This window comes from Lissotriton vulgaris, chromosome 2_1 (genome assembly GCF_964263255.1).
Source record: "Lissotriton vulgaris chromosome 2_1, aLisVul1.2, whole genome shotgun sequence".
In the NCBI taxonomy this organism is placed as follows: Eukaryota; Metazoa; Chordata; class Amphibia; order Caudata; family Salamandridae; genus Lissotriton; species Lissotriton vulgaris.
The window spans coordinates 2,119,763,524-2,119,778,502 of NC_141687.1; positions in this window are offsets into that span (position 1 = coordinate 2,119,763,524).

Consider the following 14,979-nt stretch of genomic DNA (forward strand, 5'->3'; position numbering starts at 1 on the left):
GTTGTCTACATGCTGTGTTTGAATAAAACAAGGAGACCAAGACTTCTTTATTGATACCTACTTACCTATTCTTAACAATTTGCATATTATTGTTGTTTCTCTGCATTATATTGAATACCTGCGTTTGGACATCGTATCCATTTTTTACCTGTCAAGTGTGTGCATAGGGTATGCTTTCTCTGCTCAGCTGGCCCTCCCTGGGGTGAGGAGGAGTGCAGCTGAGAAGTTTGCGAGGGCCGGTTTTGGTTAATTTTGTTACAGGGGATCGATATTGCCGACCCTCGGTAACAAAAAAACTGCCCGCAGTTGCTCAAAAGCGGCCCCGCCCTAGCGGCCTACCGGGATAACCCCCGGTGCCCGCTATGGCCATTCCAGCCCTGCAAATGTTACACCTTTGAGTGATGCTTGAAGTGCTTATTAAAATACCTTAAACTATTTTTTAATCAGTACCATCAACAATGGTACATGTCAACTACTTTTTTAAGAAATGTATGTAAAAGAGCAAGACTTAAGTTATGCCCTAGTTTGGTTTCTAATCTGAAATAACCTCATACTTGTATTTATTTAAGGCAGCATAGTTACAACAGAGAAGGTCAGATTGCCTCTGAATAAAAAAAAAATTTCATAGATCAATCTTCTATACTGGCACACACATATATTTTACGCCAGAGATAACATTAGATCCCATTCAAGCAATTATTGGTGGTTTAAGTTCTGTGCAAAACATAGCTAAGATAGAGCATCCCGGTTCGTTTATGTAATGAAACAGATGATAAGTTGACCCCTTAATATACCATTGAGCTCTGAAAGTACTGTTCAATCATTTAAAAATGTCTAAACAAAACCTGTTCACCCTCTCAGTTATTTTCCAGGGGCATTTGCAGTGTGAAGAATTGGGCAAATAAATCCCCTTCAAAACTGTAATGTAAAGGTGAATCTGTTTATGAATTCCAGTAAAGCCGTGGCTACTTCACAGTTTCCACACACTCGAGTTAGCCTAAAAGGTGACTGATTCTTCGATCAATGGCTACGTTATAATATATACTGCTACATTATTATACATAAACTATTTAGAAGGCAGTTGAAAAATGAATCTTGCTCTGTAATCCTCAGATCTCAAGAAACTGACTATTGACCAATGCCATCACTGTGTCTATTTGCACCATCAGGATTCAAGCAAGCCGGGCCGAAGACGGCTGTAATGCCAGAAACCGGTCCCCGGAAGCTTGTTTTCTTCCCAGTATAAGAATTGGCTTGGTAGTTTGGTCTGCCCTGTTCCCATGATGCACTGGGCCAGGGACAGACTAATTTGCATGTAGCCAGGTTCTGAGCTGGGATGGTGCAGTGAGCTAAAAAATGGTGATGGATCAAGCCCTGATCTGTTGACTGGGTATGAGTGTTCTGTTTAATTCAGATACTCTGTCCATCACCACCCCCTTTTCTGAATCACTGTTTCTCCAGCACATTAAAGTCTAAAAACATTGCAGTCAAAAATAATGCTTAATAAAGCTGCAGCACAAAACATTAAATGATCTACTTTGGTACCCAGAAATTACGTAGTGTTTATCTTCGCTAAGAGCTCTAGGTGGAGAAGCTGAATGTGTATTAGTCACGCAATTATTCAAACTAGAAACATTTCATCCTTTGGGAGCACATTAAGATTCTGTGAGAGGAGAGACCTTAACATGTTTGTTCAGCAGATTGCAAGAAGAAGAATGGTCTCATTTTCTAAATGAAATCATTTGCCGCAGTCTCTTAAGATTTGCCCCTGTATCTCTCAGGGTACCTTTATTTACAACCCCTCCTTTTCTGATTACCTCTTTTGCTGGATTAACATGTAAATTCATGTCCATTCCTAACCTCACTTGCAATAAGGAACTACATATTCTAATAATGTATTCTTTCAAAAAGGCGTAAATTTAACCATGTCGAGTAGTGCTGTTGCATTGGTGCCCAAGATGTGTCAGCGTCTCAAGCAGATCATAACAGATAGAGTTCTGCGGCACTTATCTAAATGAATGAGCGGCAAACACCAGTCAGGTTTGTTGTCAATACAAGAGTGACTGACTTTAGTGTTAGTGGGTGTAGAGCTTGCTGGCTGGTATGTTTTTAAGTATAAAAAGTAAGACTCCAGTGAACATACAAAAAAAATGTAATGACTCTGAGTGCTGAAGAAGGTTGTCAACTATGTGCCAATATCGTCCAACCGCCCTTATGGAGGTTGATGCCTGCACAATCATGGATAAATACACTATTAAGTAGTAGCTTTAAGTACGTTTACTCTCTCTCTCTCTGAAAGGTTGCTGCAGAAGACGAAAAGTTAGCAAAAGTGTTCTCCATTTCTTGTTATTGGCAAGCTGCACCAGCTTCAGAATTAGGGGCATAGCCTTCGAGTGGCATTGCGCGGCGGACACTGTCCCACAATCCAACAAGTGAACTATGAACCATCTCCTGAAGTGCTCCCTGCTGGAGGTGCCTATGTACACAAGTACACAGCAGAAACATTAAAAGGAGAATGCAAGCAATTATACTGTAAACTATTTGAAATAAATGTACTGGTTGGTCCCACTTTGCAGGTATTTGGGTTTCAGGAGCTACATAGATGCATCTGCCTCATGTAGTTTTTGCTGTGGCGAAATTTATTATGGCTATGTGGCTCATCAGGAAAAAACTGTTAATTGCACAAAACCCCCAAGAGTGAACTTGTCGTTATATTCATGGACTGTGCTTTTTATCAATTCTGTCTATTCTATTCCTGATCATGAAAGACTTTTTCCCTCATCGTCCCTGGAATGACGCGTTATTCTTGTTTTAATGTAAATGTGCTTTTACAAATGTAACTCTTTTTTTTTTTTTAAATGTTGTTGTTTGTATATAACATGTATCTTTTATGGTCTTACAGACCGAAATAAAGAATTTTTGGATTGGATTGGATAAATAGAATCAGTTCTATCTCTAAGGAATATAGATCAGGGAAGAGGCAAATAATACTTCTTTTACTGCTGCATTAATGAATACATTCAGCTGTGATTCCTATGCAGTGTTTTTAACTGGGGGATCTTGTCAGCATTAGATAGAATGCAAGTAGTTACCAGTGAACATTTAAGAAGGCCAGACCCACTTTGGGATGACAAGTTCTGGCATCAAAGTAAATGATCAAATATCAGTTTGCAGACACTGAGAGGAAAATGGTCGGAGAGGTGGAAACAATTAAAGGAAATAAGGGTCTGAAAGTCATCAGGTGGCATCCCTGTCGTGAGAAGTGACTAAGCATGTGACCATTTGCTACATATTTTATCATGTTCTTTTAAAGAGATTAACACGCCTCGGTGCCTAAAATCTTTGACTTCCCAGGTAAAATGTTTCTTTGGTCAGCACTTACAGTAGCAACATCAAGGGTGCTGATCTTTGTGTGGTAGATTTGTGCATCAGAATGGTACCACCCTGAAATGTTATCACAGAAGCAAATTGAGAAGCACCTCCTGATAGTTGGTCAGTAGTGAAGAGATCACTGTTAAAATGAATAGTGTTTAGAAAACACTGGAAGCCGGGTTCTCAAAAATATGTGAAGTGGCAAGGCAGGAAGTAGAGAAGGGATAATCCTGGCTGTACAGTCCAATGCTACTCAACTTTTCTACTTTGGTGCCACTTTTCAGTGGGCATGGACTCCCTCAATGTCTACTGGTAACACTTTGATTTTGATCACATTCTGATAGTATGTCTCATTTGCAAGTGTTGCTTTAAATGTTCTAGTTGTTATGCACTATTAAACTTGGACACTTTTGTAATTGGTCAAAATATTTTACTTTTTGCTTATTTTTTTGGGATTCCACCTTGATTGTTTCCATAGTATTCATGTTTTACAACAATGACTGCCTGTAGTATTACTTTAAAACTTCACTGTGTAATAGAGTTTATAGGTTTCTTACATTCAGGGAGACTCTTCCTAGCAGCACTTTATGTACTCTGGGTGGACAATGGGTATGAATGCAACATTTTTCCACAGACATGACCTCTACTATGCAGCTGGAATAAGATGGAAACCACGTGTGATGTGCCAGAGCGTGGCAGTATCCTTTGATAGGGAAAAACCCTGGGACTTTGGAATGGTGTCCTGCTGTGTATGAGTATCACCTGACATCTCTCTGTTGGTATGGTCTTAGCCTGTACATTTCCACTATGGATGCATGCAGTGCAATAACAGAGGCACCTAATTATCAAAATATTCATTTTGTATTTACAGGTACCACGCAGTGGATACTTTGCTTCTCATGACAGGTGTGTATTAAAGATGTACTTAATTGGCTCATATAGTTACACTGCATTTGTGTCTTTTGTGTTTAGGCAAACGCATACCAACAAAAAGCACCAGTTGGTGCGTGTGCATCATTTGAGGGATGTGCACTTCCTGATGAACACTGGCATGATGTAAGCACCAAAACGTTAGTGTGTGTTATTTGGACTTGCCAGTGTGACCTATCCCTCAAAGCAAATCAGGTTTTGCCTGTTTCACTTTCAAGCTGCTACCTGGGCCCAACCGGTTGATGTGGTTACTCCTCCCAGATCATTAGCATCTTCGTTAGCTTGCCAAATAAAAACACAAGTGCATGCGGGTGCACGTTTTGTTGACACATATATTCACTATGAAGTCAAAGTTGCTTAAACTTACAGAAACACTGATCAGGAATATTTAGATTTGCAGGAAAGTTGCTTTATTAATAAACTTATTTTCTTACTGCTTGTATAGTGACAGATATTTCACGTTGCTTTTTTGTGATTTTCCTGTACCACAGCAATTAGCTTTCTTTTTTTCATATTTCAGAAAATATCTAAATGGCCCACTCGAATTTGATGTAAATATAGCAAAAGGTACACCTCCTCTCAGCTACACAAAAAACACATTATCCTGACAAACCATTCAGACTAAATACTCGTTTATTGAATGAGTGTGTTATATATAGTACTGATACAGATTCCCATGCGCCCCAAAATTCATGGCTGGAGTAGTTTTATTATAGGACACGAGAAGTATTAAGGTAATGTGCCACATGAGAAGGCCTTAATGCCAACTCTCCAATGAGTAATTACGGTGTCTAGTGTATGCTACAGAGCAGGTCCCCGCTTTCAGTAGCATTACCAAATAAAAATAATAGTCAAATAAAAAGTCATACACTAATTCTCACAGTTTTCGCTTTAACAGTAAAGAGGAAAATAATTGACAAGATGGGAGTTGTATTTCACTGGCAAGATGACCAGCTATTCTATTTTGGTGGATTTGTTGAACAGAAATGTGTTATATTTTAAGATCCACATCCAAATACTGACTCATCTTTCATTACATTTTAGAATATCTGTATTCCAATTCATCTTACCGCTAGTATATATCTTACATTTACAGGAGCGCACATCTTCTACATGCCCAGCACTCAGAATCTCTGCCCAAACCCAGACGTCAGCATTGCAACCACTATACCTTGGGCACTTTACACACAGTACATTTCTTTGCTGAGAAGGGAGCCCCCCACAGGCACAACATAGTACACCAACACCGCCCTTCTCGCAGCACAACATAGTACACTAACACCCACCTTCTCGCAGCACAGCATAGTACACCAACACCCCCCTTCTCGCAGCACAGCATAGTACACCAACACCGCCCTTCTCGCAGCACAGCATAGTACAGCAACACAATACATTTCTATGCTGAGAAGGGAGCCCCCCACAGGCACAACATAGTACTCCAACACCGCCCTTCTCGCAGCACAACATAGTACACTAACACTGCACTTCTCGCAGCACAGCAAAGTACACCAACACCCCTCTTCTCGCAGCACAGCATAGTACACCAACACCGCCCTTCTTGCAGCACTGCATAGTACACTAACACTGCACTTCTCGCAGCACAGCATAGTACACCAACACCCCCCTTCACGCAGCACAACATAGTACACCAAAACCACCCTTCACGCAGCACAGCATAGTACACCAACCCCACCCTTCTGGCAGCACAGCATAGTACACCAACACCACCCTTCTCGCAGCACTGCATAGTACACTAACACCGCCCTTCTTGCATCACAGCATAGTACACCAACACCGCCCTTCTCACAGCACTGCATAGTACACTAACACCGCCCTTCTTGCATCACAGCATAGTACACTAACACCGCCCTTCACGCAGCACAACATAGTACACCAAAACCACCCTTCACGCAGCATAGCATAGTACACCAACCCCACCCTTCTGGCAGCACAGCATAGTACACCAACACCGCCCTTCTCGCAGCACTGCATAGTACACTAACACCGCCCTTCTTGCATCACAGCATAGTACACTAACACCGCCCTTCACGCAGCACAACATAGTACACCAAAACCACCCTTTACGCAGCATAGCATAGTACACGAACATCGCCCTTCTCGCAGCTCAACATAGTACACCAACAACGCCCTTCTTGCAGCACAACATAGTACACTAACACTGCACTTCTCGCAGCCCAGCAAAGTACACCAACACCCCTCTTCTCGCAGCACAGCATAGTACACCAACACCGCCCTTCTTGCAGCACTGCATAGTACACTAACACTGCACTTCTCGCAGCACAGCATAGTACACCAACACCCCCCTTCACGCAGCACAACATAGTACACCAAAACCACCCTTCACGCAGCACAGCATAGTACACCAACCCCACCCTTCTGGCAGCACAGCATAGTACACCAACACCGCCCTTCTCGCAGCACTGCATAGTACACTAACACCGCCCTTCTTGCATCACAGCATAGTACACCAACACCGCCCTTCTCACAGCACAGCATAGTACACTAACACCGCCCTTCTTGCATCACAGCATAGTACACTAACACCGCCCTTCACGCAGCACAACATAGTACACCAAAACCACCCTTCACGCAGCATAGCATAGTACACCAACCCCACCCTTCTGGCAGCACAGCATAGTACACCAACACCGCCCTTCTCGCAGCACTGCATAGTACACTAACACCGCCCTTCTTGCATCACAGCATAGTACACTAACACCGCCCTTCACGCAGCACAACATAGTACACCAACACCGCCCTTCTCGCAGCACAACATAGTACACCAACAACGCCCTTCTTGCAGCACAACATAGTACACCAACAACGCCCTTCGTGCACAGAACCACAACATCATCTACACCTACTAGAATGCACGCAGACAAGGCTGATTACCCATTAGCCAAGCAACCATTCAACCTATCCACCGTCATCACAAGAGGGTGGGGCACCGATGTAAACCCATTACCTGTGTCCTGGGATAAATTTACAACCATTTAAGATAAACATCAGCCAACTCTATTTGGCTGGCAGAGGTCACATCACCACATTGGGGCTGCAATGAGCCAGTGTTCTGCACAATTTAAGCCTTACATGAGCTGAACATATTTGCACATGTAAATAACTAATTGATGAACCCATCAATTGGCCTAGTACCATTCCATAAACTATTGAGCATATATAATATCACGCATCCCCAGGAAACGCACATTAAAAACACTAGTTCCTGCAGCGAAATCTTGTAGAACATCATACACTGTCAGACAATATAAATATCAACCCTGACACCTGACTTGGGGCCTGAGGCCTCTCAACACTTTTCCTAGTGCCCCTTGAACATACTGCGATTGGCCACTTTCTGCATGCTCCTCCAAGAGATATCCACAAGTGCAGCACTTGGATTTTCCTTCGTAACACCAGCACCAGCAGCCATTTTCCATTTTATTTTTTCAATACACAGAAACAAAATATCTTTAGGTAGTCATTGATTCAGCCAATGCCATATCTCTCAAAAACTAACTTTCTCCAGATAAACCGGCTAACATTTAATTATCTAAACATGTGTACTACTTAGGATTAACCTACATCTTATCCTCCACAATATATTATAGTTCCTCATCTATATCAAGGAATTGTCATATTTCTCCTAATGTATTACTTCAAAAATGCATACTTCCCAGGGTTCCAAATACAGCAGATGTGGCCTGTGGAAAAAGCTTGATAATTGACAACATACTGTGCATAGCTCATTGTGCTTCAGGACCCCCAACCGCTTGCTTTTGTTTCCTCCATCTTTATTTACTTAACATATATGAAAAGGGCCCTTTCACATTGTATCACTGATCAGATGGGCAATTTGAACACAATGCACTGTATTTTAGTCTGTTCTACCAAATTACGCATTACCTGTGTACTATTTTTGTCAGGAATACCATATGCACTTCTTTCCCCATCCTATTACTTGAAAGACCAAAGTGGTTCAATAAAGGTATATATTTTTAGGTCAAATATTCTGTGTGCTTCTCCTAATAATTGTTTCAGCTCTGCCCTGCCCTCTCCTTCTGGAATGCTATGCCATGCTGATGCCTCTTCTGGAGCAGGAGCTGATTGTCCCTATGTGGTCCATACTAGGTGTTCTTTTTCGGTCAGTGGAGGGCATCAATGGACAGTGAATAAGGTGGCTGGTGTCCTCGCTGTGCAGTTTGCTTTCATCTTCTATGCATGTCTTGTAGCATTGCATATTCAAAGGCGGGTGGATGTAAGACTAATTGCTAATTTTTCAACCCTTTGAAACTTGGCAACCAAAGAACGGCACACGCCTTTGTGCGTGCAGTCATCTAACAGCTACAACCAAGAGCCAGGAAAGACTAACCCCTGGGAGGTGTCATTATTGGGTTTATTGGTCAGCCATGACAGTTGGTGTGATCAAAATGTAAGACTTGTACTGCTGCCTTGCAAACCACAGGTTTGCTGGATGTTTGGCCAGCTAGTAGGTCCCTGAAGTTCACTATTGTATTGTTTTAAAAATAGTGAGCCTAATGTTGGTTGCATTTTTTCCCTGGAGTACAAGTCTGAGAACTTTGGACATTCAGAACATATGAATTAGGAAGTTGGTACATGGCAGTGATGGGTTGCTGTAGTGAGTAAAACACTGAAGAAAGGTAAGCAAGGCTTTTTTCATCCTTGCACAAAAAATAAGGTTGGGGATGGGAAGGTAGACTGTGGCTCTGTGAGTCTTGGACAGAGGTCAACACGAAAAAATAGCGCTAGATAACATGGTCTCTTCTGTTAAGACAAGTCTAGAAAAATTGGAACAAGAAGTTGCTGGGGTAGAAGCTGTGGTGAAATTCTTGGGTGCCAAGATGCTTCAGCTGGAATCCAGGACTGGAAAAGTGGAGGGACAAGCAAAGGAACAAAACAAGTTTGCAGACACAGTGGACAACGCTATGGTTATATCTTAGAGCAAGATGGAGATATTGGAAAATGGAAGTAGAGCAGCAAATATTCGTGGGATTGGCTTCCCTGCGGAGGCCTCTGATAAGCGTGTTACTGAAATGATGCATTTAATTTTTTTACTGACCTCCTGGCTCTTCTAAAGATGGTGGCAGTAACCTAGTGTTTACATTTTTTGTTTCACTCTAGAGCTGTACAGTCAGATGAGTCATACACTGGTGGTACCATAATAGTTTGCTTCGAGACTTGAACGTTCAAAAATTACTTTTTCAACTTTCACCCTTGAATTAACTCTTTGTTTTCCCACTTATTTCCTACCTTCCCCTCTCTCTCTTCTCCCTTCTCCTCTTTTGCCCCTTCTTTCTTTCCTTTCTTTCTTCTATCCTTCTTTCTACTCTACATGTCTCTACCTCTTCCCTTTTCCTTCTCTCTTTAACCATTTCTTATTGTTTATTGCTCATTACATATGTTTCAGTACTCTTTCTTGATATTATTATTGTTCCAATTTTATTTTTAATTTTTTTTATGACATATGTATTGTATTGTATTTAATCTAAAAATGCAAATAAAACTTCTTAAACACAAAAAATTACTTTTTCTGTATTTTTTAGTATTGCAGCATTTGTATACCGCTTACTGCCCCAATGTGAGATCTTGAAGTGCTAACCAACACAGATAGTAAGCTTATGAAAGGCTCCCTGCGGTGAAGATCAGAAAAATCCAGTGTTTCCAAATACCAGCAAAGCCATCCAAGCCAAACGACAAATGTAAGTATTACATAAAGCGTTTACTGATATGATTGCTACAATTGTGCTGAAAACCCTTGCAAGAATGAAGATGTGACATAAGGAATTTTATTTCTTTCTGGAGTGGAAGCAAGACCATCTTTCTTGGATTGATTTTAGCTAGTCTTCCCTTTAACTTCATTTACCGGCATTCGTTTATAGGGGATTTGCTTTGAAGTGTTCTCTAATCAGCTTAAAAATGTCATTTGAGTTTACCAGCCTCGTGGGGCAGGAAGTTGATGCATTGCTGTGTCACTGGTTGGGTACTTTAATTGCAGTGCTGTGTGGGGGGGGGATCAGCTGTACCGATTTTGATTTGTGTTTATTTGTACAGTTAATAAAAAGACTTAACCCCATAGTATCTCATTTGCTTGCTTTAGCAGCACTTCCAGTCCAGATGTTTCTTAGCATTCTAGTGCCTCTGGACCTTAATTAGTAATGGGATGAACTGGCCTACAAGTATCTGGTGCAAGTGAAAATCAGCAGGCATTGTGCAACTTGAGAATACTTAAAACATATGTTGTATTCAAGTACAGATGTGCACCCACACAAGTGCAAATTCCCAGCTTTACTCATTTGCATGGGGGGGCACATTGGCAGATGGTGGTATGCATAGCCCATTGAAGGCTTGACTTATGCTACACGGGAAGTGCATTGGAAGTGGTTAAAATCGAAATATCTGCAGTACTGACATTCTGTGGAAAAAAGCAATTTAAAACATCGAATGCAAACCCAAGTATTGCATTTTCAGAAGGGGATCAACTACAATGTGTTGTACGACCAAATTGCAGTGTACAGCGCACTTTTGTCATCACTGTAAAGATAATTTGTAGATCAGATAAACTGTGTTGCACCCAGGTCTGTGTAGTCCATATGTTTTTATGGTTCAAATCTTTGCTGATCTTAATGAATTAAGATCAGGGCCATGGGAATTATGCAGCAGGAGAGGACCAAATTATGCAGGATGGTTGACTAAATTATGAGACAAAAGAAGACAAATTATGCAACTTAATGCGGCACATTTTGTGATAGTATAGCATTTTTAGGTTTCGACCTGGCGAGGGGCACGAAGTGCCCCTCCCAGTTTGAAAACTTTTGTTTTCAGTAGGGATCTTCAGACCGCCTCTGTTTCCAATTGGCTAGCTCCATAAATGGAGGCTAGCCATTGGGAGACAGAGGCTGTCAATCGCGCTTTCTCTTGAAAACGCGATTCGGGGGCGTTTCTGGTGCTTTTTTTAAGCCCCGCCCCTTTGTCCCGGGCCGCGCTGCGATTGGCTGCCGGCCCGGGACACCCCCGTGACGTCATTCCCGGGCCGCGCTGTGATTGGCTGCCGGCCCGGGACACCCCCGTGACGTCAGCCAATCACAGCGCGGCCCGGGACCTCTTCGCTTCTCCCGCCTCTCTGGCTTCCCTGTCCCTCTCTCTCATCTCTCCTGTCCTACCTTGCCTGCCCCGTCTCGTGCTCTCGCTCCCATCCTTCCCCACCCGGCTGTCCTCCGCAGGGTATGAGTAAGAAGTGGGATGTTTCTTCGGATAAAAATGTACATTAATTTAACACGAACAGTGTCTGGTCACATCATTTAAAAAAATAGAATATCCTATTTTTCTATCCGTAGTTAAGTTTCCAAAGCACAGCATTTGCCTCGGGGTGCATTTTCCAGTCTCTGAGCCCTTGGGTAACGTGCTTATTTTGTGTCCTACTTCTATGTCTCTCATCACGATGTTACTCCCTGCTCTCCATCAGTTTTTGTCGGGTCACGTGACAAGAGATTGGCAGCTCCAGTGGCTTCGTTCTGTTCACCGAAAGGGAGGTAGTGGGAGGAAGTGGGAGGGCCGGGAAGATGGCGGCGCGCAGGAGCGTAAGTGTCAGGTGCGGAGCTCAGTGAGTGGCCAGGAGATTGTGCACACGGGTGACATGGAGAGCGAAGAAGAGCAGCATACCACGACCCTGCTGTGCATGGGATTCGCTGACCCTGGTGCCATCCGGAAAGCATTGCGTTTGGCAAAAAATGACATCAATGAAGCGGTGGCGCTGCTCACAAACGAGCGGCCGGGCTTGGACTACGGCGGGTATGAGCCCATGGATAGCGGCGGCCCTCGTGGGGACAGTGGCGAGGGCAGTCGCAGCGGGCGCGGAGGCTTCGACCCTCCACCGGCCTATCATGAAGTAGTGGACAGTGAGGTAAGGAGAGTAAGGAAACTTCCTATTTTGCAATGAAACCAGGAGGGGAAGCAGCTGACAGCAGGTTTAGAGAGACCACACCCGACATGGGCAGGGTACCCCATCTGAGCATCATGGTGTGTGTGTCCTACGCATGGTGTCCCCCCATCTCAGGAAAAAATAGTACAACAGGAACCTCCAGCCTATATGCCTCGAGCAATCAATGTTTTGTAGCATATAGGATGCGCCTTGTGAATATCGTGGGAGATTGAGTGTAGTGAGCGAGAGGTTGGTCTGCTCGCTCTTCAGTTCCCATCCATATGGAGGGCAATCAATGAGCGTGAACAGTAAGGGACTCTATTAGTAACTATCTACATTTGCACGTAATTAGAGACGGGCAACTTGATCAAGAGTATCCTATGATGCACTAAACGGGACCTACCCAGGTGGCATGATACACCCAAAGGTTGGCGCACTCGGCAAGCAGTAGCTTACTTCCTACTGCCAAGTATACGCTTGGTAACAAATACAGCACCAACACCCTGAGATTCCCACTATGGGGAGAAGGCTGTAAACACGCATTCATTGGCATCAATTGCACCACTATGAATGCATCCAATCAGAACTACAGTAGTAGCTCTTAATCAGTTGAGGGGATTAATCTAGATATTCTACCTTTAGCCCACTAACGGAGAAAATGTTTGGGGTGTCTCATATAATACTTATCAGGCAAGGCGAAAATATAAGAATTCTGGGCGTGGGGATCAGTGTAAGGTATATCATTGTTAAGAATTTGTATGGGACACGTGCTGTAAAAACCGCTTACTATTGTGAAAAAGGATGAACAAATAGGAGGCATTGTGGAAGGTACAAAAACTAAACGCGTGAATCAAAACGTGAGTTTGGCACGCACTCGCTTATGCTGAATCCCTCTTAACTTGAATGAAAGTAATTAAATACATTTTGCGTGCTACAGAGTATGAATGGCTGCTTACCTACGTGCCCTTCAGTAACTCAGTAAACCTCATTATGAAAAGCACTCCTCATTACTTACATGAGGAAACATGGTTTAATGATCGTTGTATTAGAGTACAGTGTGTTTTAAAGCCAGGTGATTTTTATTTATAAGCAGTAAAAAAGTGATGTTAATTGTTCGTACCTTATTCTACCTTTTTAACTCTGGCTGTGGAAGCAGCACTGGTTATGCGTTGATCATCATGCTTTCTGTTTCATCCTGCTTGAAAGTGTAATCTTGCTCCTTATCTGCGTTTCTGAGTAGGCAGAGGGTTCATGCCCTCTCCCAGTATTCCAGTAGGGATCTCCGGCCAGCTGTTGCACAAATACTTGATCTCAAAATTGTGCAGCCCAGGATCTCTTTTGAAACCTACTAGTGACTAGTGTGCTTGCTTCCCTGCCCCCTGGCTGTGCTTGCTTCCCTGCCCGTGCTTGCTTCCCCGCCCGTGCTTGCTTCCCCGCCCCCTGGCTGTGCTTGCTTCCCCGCCCCCTGGTTCCCCTGCCCCTGGCTGTGCTTGCTCCCCTGCAACCTGCCTGTGCTTGCTTCCCTGCCCCCTGGCTGTGCTGCTCCCCCGCCCCCTGGTTCCCCTGCCCCTGGCTGTGCTTGCTCCCCTGCAACCTGCCTGTGCTTGCTTCCCTGCCCCCTGGTTTGCTTCCCTGCCCCCTGGTTTGCTTCCCTGCCCCCTGTGGTTTGCTTCCCTGCCCCCTGGTTTGCTTCCCTGCCCCCATGCTGTGCTTGCTTCCCTGCCCCCTCGCTGTGCTTGCTTCCCTGCCCCCTCGCTGTGCTTGCTCTCCTGGGTGGGTGTGTGTGGCTCTGGGTGGGTGTGTGTGGCTCTGGGTGGGTGTGTGTGGCTCTGGGTGTGTGTGGCTCTGGGTGTGTGAGTGTGTGTGGCTCTGTGTGTGTGTGTGTGTGGCTCTGGGTGTGTGTGGCTCTGTGGCTCTGGGTGTGTGTGTGTGTGTGTGTGTGTGTGTGTGTGTGGCTCTGGGTGTGTGTGTGTGGCTCTGGATGTGTGTGTGTGTGTGTGTGTGTGGCTTTGGGTGTGTGTGTGTGTGTGTGTGTGTGGCTTTGGGTGTGTGTGTGTGTGTGTGTGTGGGGCTTTGGGTGTGTGTGTGTGTTTGGCTCTGGGTGTGTGTGGCTGGCTGTGTGTGTGTGGCTCTGGGTGTCTGTGGCTCTGGGTGTGTGTGTGTGGTAGTAATTGCTGTCTGCTGAGCTCGTCCAGTAGGGTACAATAGGTCTCACATTTGCGAGAGATTAAGCTATTGGCAATGTAAATGACAATGTCATTTATTTATCTGTTTTCAAAACCAACACATAAATAAAAATGTTGTCATTTACAATGCCAATAGCTCTAACTTTTGCCAAGGCGAAACCGTTGCATTGTAAATGCTTGTTTACATATGGTAGCACTGTCTGGGAAAACATTTTACCTCATTTGTACCAGTTTAACAACCAACTACTGTAATAAACAACTGAAAGTTGTCCAATCAACCTTTGCGAAGGGCCTTCCACTGTGCTGGAACACAGTTTGCTATATTGTGCCTTCCACTATGCTGCAACAGGGTTTCCACGTTTTTAGTAACTTCTGATCTGATTGAGCTAGAAATATTTTTTTGTTGTTAAAATTTGCCGATTATGCAGCAGATGATAGATTAGGTGGCAAATGCGGCAAATCAATAATTATGCGGAAAATGACAGGGGCATAGAATTTTTAAATTGTAGTGGCCCTGATTAAGTTAGTGTGTAT